Raw genomic sequence first — 7,877 nt, 5'->3', positions numbered from 1 at the left:
TAAAATAAATGAATATGAAAATTCTTGAAGAAACTAAACCCCGACTGGGTTTTGGTCAGTAACGATTCCAAGTTGAGACGTTGAAGGAAAAAGAACACGTCTTTGAGTAATGAAGAGAAACAAAGGTTGTAAATACTAAGAAAATTAAAATTGAACAAATTTGTCAAATTAAACCCTAGAAAACAAAAATCAATGCTTGAAATAATTTTTTTGATTTCATTAGCATTTTGAGATGTGAGAAGTAGAAAAAGGAAAAAAATTATAGATAAAAAAGGTAAGTGGCTAATTGTGGGGGGCGAAGCTAAGCAGTGGTGGGGATTGGGGTAGGAGAAAATAGCTTTAAATCCCTTTCCCACAGTAAATCCTAAGAAAATTAAAGTTGAAAAACAAATTGGTGCTTGAAATACGATTTTTGCTTCAATACCTTGTTGAGGTGAGAGAAGAAGAAACAGAAAAAAAAAAAATGAGGTTGAGTGGCGGTGGGGGACGAAGGCTATGTGGGGTGGAGGAAGAAATACCGTGTCATTTTCTTTTCTTTTTCTAAGTGTTTTCAGCTCTAACCCCACGATCAAAATGCGTAGAACAACCGTCAAGGTTAAAAAAATTATACCCGACGGTTTCCGCCGTGGCTCCACCCACGGCCCAATTAAACAGTTAAACCGTGGCTAAAGATATTGAAGCTATGAAATGAGAAAAAATATATTTGCTACGGTCAAAATTCATAGGAAACTATGCAAGGGTTTATGACTGTGGCTAAAAATACCGGAAATCCGTGGGAAAAAGTCGATTTTCTTGTAGTGTGAATTCAACCCGCGCACGCGGGCTAAACTCCACCAATTCGAACCCCCTTCCTCCAACACCATCTCCTCCATCACTCCTAGCAATTTCCACCCTCAGAATATCATCTAGATCTTGCTATGGCAACACGAAGGAGAATCACAGTTGAGAGAAATTTTGAAAATCTCTACAATTCCGGGATGTTTCATCCATTTTTCGGTGAGGAAATTGCTAGTAGAGAGTGAGAATATCTCTTGCATCGAATTCCAGCAGTTTATTCCGAAGATTTGGTGTTGAAATTTTACAACAATGGAGGTTTCCGGGGTGATGAATTTTGGATTACGGCGGATGGGTTGGAACGTGAACTCACGCTGGAGTTAATATCGAATACAGCATAGATTCCAATAAACTCTGATAGTCCGACCCTGTTGTTGTCAGAATATCCAACTACGAGGGACTTAATGTTTGACACGCTTCTCGAGAGAGAGTACAATTATGGCTCGAACTGCGTGTACCAAAGACTCACTCGAGGCCGAAACCAACTAGCCGTCACTTTCAATGGGCGCACAACGCCATTGGAACTTCAAAGACGCCCGACGTGAATAAGACATTCTTGCACACCTGTGGATCCTCCAGAGAAGAAGAACACTTTCTCAGATGGTCCATTTCTGGGCCATATTCTTACGACAGCGTCAAAACAGTCGACTCCTCTTGTCTTTGTACTTGTTACTTAGCTTATGCTTAACTTAGGGTTCCAGTCCACTACTCCTTTCATTCCAACAAGGTCTTTCGAGAATTTTGGAATTTTCGAGACTTGTGTTCTGGACCACTGGGACCCAGTAGCTAGAGATGATATTGAGCGTGATAACGTACCTCCTCCTCCCCTTTCACCACCCAACTGTTTTAATGAGGCTACCATGCACCGAATCAACACTCCCATGGAAGCCTTGAGACACATGAACACTAGTATGCGCAGGATGTTTCTTCGTCAGGAAGAGATGCTTACTTCCCAAAATGACTTCCAGCAAGAAATGCGCAATCGCCAAGGCCGTTTCTAAAGAATGATGATGGCAAATCATCGGCAATTCCAAGATAAATTGCTACAGTCTATAGGCCATTCCACATTCCGGTCCACCACGGCCCGAGTTCGTCGTGGCCGACGACGTAGAAACCCGGGTTCATCTTCTGCTAACCCGGAGGATTCCCAGTAGCTGTTTATTTCCCTTGGTTTAGAAATGACTATGTCATTTATTTCCCTTATTCATTGCATTTTTAGTTTTCTTGTGATAAAAATATTATATATCGGTTGATTTCTCATAATTTTGTATCTCCAGACGGTTTAAATGAGAAATTATTTATGTTATGCAATCATTGTACTTTCTAATATGTTAGTTTGTTCCTCGATGCATTGGGCCTACTCTCAAAGCCAAACGGTCAGAAGCCCAACGGTCAGAAATCTAATTATAAATACAACTCTCCTTTTCCACCTTCACTCATCCTTTTCTCTCACTCTTCACACTTCACACACAAATTCTCATTTTCTTGATCATAATGAATCCAATCGAGCGATGGGAAAAGGAGCAACGCGAATGGGCTATCACAGTATTCGTGATAACAGTGTTATCATTATTCTCCTGTCAGTCATGCATAACATGATCTAGAACATCTAGATCTATGTAACCATCTCTTTTTCTGACTTTCATTTTGTATATTAGTATGGTGTGTTAAATAATTCTCACACATTTGTACGGGTTACGTATTAAATGGAGAAGTTTCGTATTAAATATTTGTGTATATTAGTTGTCTTTTCCTTTCTAAAAAAAATAAAAAATAAATAAATAAAAACATAACAAAGAAAGACCATCCAAAACTCACCAAATTAATTAATTGATACTCATGTTGTTCAGAGAAAATCGCGCACGCTACAAGGTACGCATAACACTTGTCACACATGCAGCTCGACTATTCTATCCATATGCTATTACTGAGGTCTGATAATCATTTATGAAATTACGTGTAAGTCTAACTACCCTGTGAAACTTTCCTCCGTATTTTCTAACATTGAAACATCTCATTAATTGTTTTTGGAAATCTGACATAACAAGACTTACTATGGATCCCCATTGTTGTTGTTCATAATCACATGGGTCATTAACTACACTTGGAATCCAGATTGGTACAGACTCATAGATTGGCTATAAATCTCTTCTTTTTCAGCCATTCTTATTCAAACAATTCTCACTATCCTTCCCTCAGTAATACTACCAATGGATCAACCAAGAAAAATAATGCCCGAGAAAGACTACCTAAAAGTTTTGGAAGATGGCCGGTTTTATCCTTATTTTGACACCGAAATAATACGTCGGGAATGGACGCCTCTTCTATATCATTCAGCAGCTTGTTATTCCCAAGAATTGGTTTTGATGTTCTACCAATTTATAGAACTTGAGAATGGAAAATTCTACTTCAATGCTTATGGACGACGATTGGAATTGACTAGGGAAATTATCTCCGACATACTTCAAATACCAATGAATACCCAGGAGTGCCTTTTTCCAGAGTCATCATTTGATTCTGTCAAAAGTTTACTAAGAGCTACCATATCTTATGGCGAAGTGGGAAATAGACATCACGTTGTTCTTCAGCGCTCTTTGAAACAGAATCAACGAGTCGTGCTCCACTGGTTGGGACACAATGTGATTGGTACATCTCACCAATCAGAAGTCACAAAGATTCAACTTCACCTACTTTGGATTTTGCAGACTCAAAGAGATGATTTTTGTCTAATCCAACACCTCTGGAACGTGATCACCAGGAAAACAAGAAAGTCAGCACCTCTACCTCTACCCACTTTAGTCACGCAAATTATGATGCGTTGGGGTTATCCAGTCATTTCTCCAGAAACACCACTTCAAAGAGCACATATTAGTGTACTCCAAACAGACTACTCCACTGGTTTTTGGACTCCTGATACTCTGACAGATGAACAGAATGACCCAAGCTCAAACCCTGACTGTTTCTTTGATGAAAATGCCATGCTAAAGTTTTTTTAACCCCATGGAAGGCATTCAATTTCTTCATCACGGCATGCGGGAACTACACTCTCGTCAGAATATCATCATTAAAACTCTTAAGGATTTCCAAGAACGTCAAGTAAAGCATGATGTTGAATAGGAGGAAATCTTGGAAAATCATTCTCGGTCCTTGCAGAATCACGCTCTCCTTATGGAAAATCAAACTGCACTCTCTGCCAGCCAAGGGGACATTCAGATGCAGCTCGACCAACAAATGGAAGAACTAAACAGTCTGGTGCACGATATGCGTCTCCAAGATCAACATAATAATCCATAATTTTCTATTATTACTAAGTCAATACATAAATAATCGTATATGTTATTACATTTTTCGTCGTATTATGAATTTTGTCTTACCTTTGTGTCTTCTTTTGTATGAAATGCTTAATAGGATTGTCATCATTTGCATTGTGACTAATATAATTTAACATGTGCTTACAGGAGGGTCTATTCTCTTACATACTCATTTATCCATCCAGTTTGCCTTTGTCGTTACCTATTTCTTTACTTCATCCACTATGACATCTTCATCAATTGTATCTTCATCAAACATGGTATCTCCCAAACTCATTCCTAAGCAATCCTTTCAGTCTATGATGGATTCTAATACCTATGGCCATCTTTTCCGTGACTACATTACAAACATCGGGTGGTCTTCCCTAATTCTTCAACCTGACCAAACTTATTCTCCGAGTTTGGCTGCATACTTTTATGCTACTATGGAAGACACACTAGCATTCAACCATGTGCATGGTTTCTACTTACACGGGTTCACAATCCAAGTTGGTGACACAACTCACATCTTTTCTTAACAACAACTTGCCCAAACTTTGGATCTTCCATACCACGAACCTGCTGCATCATAGCATTACATCTATCATAACTCTTACCGTTCCTTTCAGTGGCAAGCATTTTGCGACTCTTATGGTGATGGTCTTGAGATTAAAAGAGAAGGAAATGGCCATGTGCCATGGCGTGACATCACCATTCCATTAGCAAGCATGACCATGAACATGGAGACTGCGATGTTATTTGTTCTCCTGAACATTATGGGAGATTGACATTTTTCTACTGCCAATGAGGCTGTCTGCGTCGTCTTCAGTGCACTGGCTCAAGGTCATACATTATTTAACATCTTAGGTTGTGTTATCTCCAACCTGAAATGAGCTCGCACTTTTCAGGATCAGTATATACTTTTACCGGTCATCGCTTGCCGAATCATGAAGACACACTTCCCACAGTTTGCAGCTACTTTTCATGACTGGGTCAAGGTAGATTCTATATGCCCGGTAAACAAAATCATTCGTTCATTGAGGTTTCGGCAATGGAAGCGTCCCGCTCGGTACCTGAGGCATGTTCGTTGTTACCCAAAGGATGAAAATATGAAGAAACATTTGAGGAAATCTAGAGACGAAGAATGGCCAGAAATTTGGCAAACTATTATCTTTTGGCGCGATACTAAGGAAATGCATTTCCTTAAAGAGGATGCCAGACCTTCACATCCTGCTGGATGGTAAACTTGAGCTTGCCATTGTACATATATCTAGCTAAACCTTATGTTTGGTGTGCTATTATTTTTCATGTTTCGTATGCTATTATTTTTCATTATTTCGTATGCTATGTTTAGTGTGCTATTGAACATTTTATTGTTCTTTCTGAATAATATATTATGTTCTCCAACCTTTCTGTTCCAAAGAATCTAGCCCTAATTTTGCTCCACGGTTCTCGTGTACTTTCTTTCTTTAATTGTTGATACTTGAGGACTAAGCATCATTCTCGTTGGGGTGCTTTAACCATGTAGCAAATATTAGGCAAATTGTAACCTTAGATATAGTTTTTATTTTTATGTTAATAATTGTACTTAGTGACAAAGTCTTGTTTCCTTTTCAATGATGAAAATTGTCTAGAAATCTCACATTAGTATCCTAATTAGGATTTGTTTTAAGAAACTTAAGATAATAATTATGCAATAGTTTATACATCTTTTCATGAACATTCATGTATCTTGAGTATCATCAATTGTACATAGCGGTAAGTTTAACGGAACTAACGGTTAGTTACTTAAACTATAAATCCCGTGAGAATCTAACCAAAACCTTAACATGAGTGATTTGTGTGTGATGACACGGAGGAGTAGTTTTTCGATTAGAGAAAATCACACATCTACTTACTTGATCACCACCAACCCTAAAGCAGAATTTAGGCCATCTTTGGATCGACATAGCTAAATATTCTTACATTACAAATTTTACCGCTAGTCACTCCTAATGAACCTTTCATCAAACCTTTCATTTTCACCAGGAAAAATTCCTTACCCATCTATTAAACCAAATAAAAGAACCTACCTAAGTGATGAGTATGAGAAATAGGATGAAATGTGGAAAGAATAAAGAGAAAAACTTGTCCCAAATAAAAGTCAGTTACTTGCTTCAGAAAGAAAAAAATAGAATCATGTTCTTAAGCCGGATAGTAAAAAAAAAAAAAAAATTAAAAAAATCTTAAGAACAAGGTTGGAAAACTCAGTTAGAAGAAGGAAAGAAAACAAGGATTTCTCTAGTGTAAATATATGAAGACCCTATTCTCTTATACTCATAAATTTTGATTATCCATTTCCATTTTCTTATACACTATCACCTAAGCCCCACAATACCTAATAAATACCTCTAGCTCAATTAGGAGTAGGGTGGTGTGATAATAAGTAGTAGACGTGATTGATCGACATTGGCTTCTCTGACTGTCATTGAGATGTGAGGAAACGTGTGCCCACTGCACACTGGAGTTAACAAAACCTGAGTGGAAATTTTTTGAGTGAAATTGTGTTTTGACACATACCTGTGAGAACCCATTTAGGTACACTCTCCAAAGGATTCAGAAACAACCCTGCTAGTACATTTCAATAAAAAGTTCACTGCATGCATGATCATGTGTAGATGTTTTAATTATTGAATATATATTAACTTGAGTTTCAAAGAAATCAATCCTCGTTCCCTGCTAAGGAGATGTATGGATATCTGAGATTAATTTAGGAAACGAAGTTTAAATACATTTGAAGTCGTTGTAGTATAAATGAAGTTTGTGAGTATCTTCTCTGGAAAACTCTCACGAGGCTATAACTCGTCCACTAGGGAATTCCTAGTGGTTTAAGGCCATGTTGCATATGGTCAATGCAACCGCACTCTGCGAAACGAGAATTAGTTAGGACTACACATTTTTGCCACTTATCCGTTTTAATGTCTCTTCTTTGCTTGAGGACAAACAGCAAAGTCTTTGTTTGGGGTAGTGTGATAAGCACCCAAAAGTGTATTATGAAACCCCATTGAGACATATAAATTTGGTTAATTATGTGTTTAATAATCATGAAATAAATATGTTTTCATACTTTTTGCAGTTATTCGCAATAAACATGGAAATATGGTTTAAAACCTCGCGATAAAACACGAGGAAGCGACATATATATGAATTCTTCCAAATCCGACGAAGCATCAAACTTCGAAACTCCTACCTCTTGAACCCGATTCGAATCGACAAGTGAGTCTGCTCGAAACAATCAAGGCAATGAACTCTACGATAGGGGAAGTTGTAAAATTGCCCAAATACCGGACGCCATCGGATTTACACATAGGACCCACTATGGGGCCCACAAGATTGGATGAGTCATCAATCATGGAGCATGTCAAGACAAAAATGACAAATTATTGGTGCAAAGTTGACACCTTGCATGTAATTAATTAGATTAGGTGTTAATAGTGAAAAAAAGGCAAGGTGTCACTTTGTTTTAATGTGGTGGATAAAAATGAAGTAAATGTGGTTTGATGTTTTACATGTGAAGAAATGAGATGTCTTTCATATGGAGAAGAAAACAAAACAAGGGGGGACACTCCATTTATTCTCTTGACTTCTTTTTCTTATCTTGTATTATTTTAGTTCCTTAGCCATTTTTATTATTTAGTTTTTAGTTTTGTAAGAAAATCTTGTATAGTTTTAATGGAGGAAACTTTGGTTTTCTTTTAGTTGAAAATAAATCAA

This window comes from Coptis chinensis, chromosome 3 (genome assembly GCF_015680905.1).
Source record: "Coptis chinensis isolate HL-2020 chromosome 3, ASM1568090v1, whole genome shotgun sequence".
NCBI lineage: Eukaryota > Viridiplantae > Streptophyta > Magnoliopsida > Ranunculales > Ranunculaceae > Coptis > Coptis chinensis.
Note: the sequence above shows the minus strand (reverse complement) of the source record.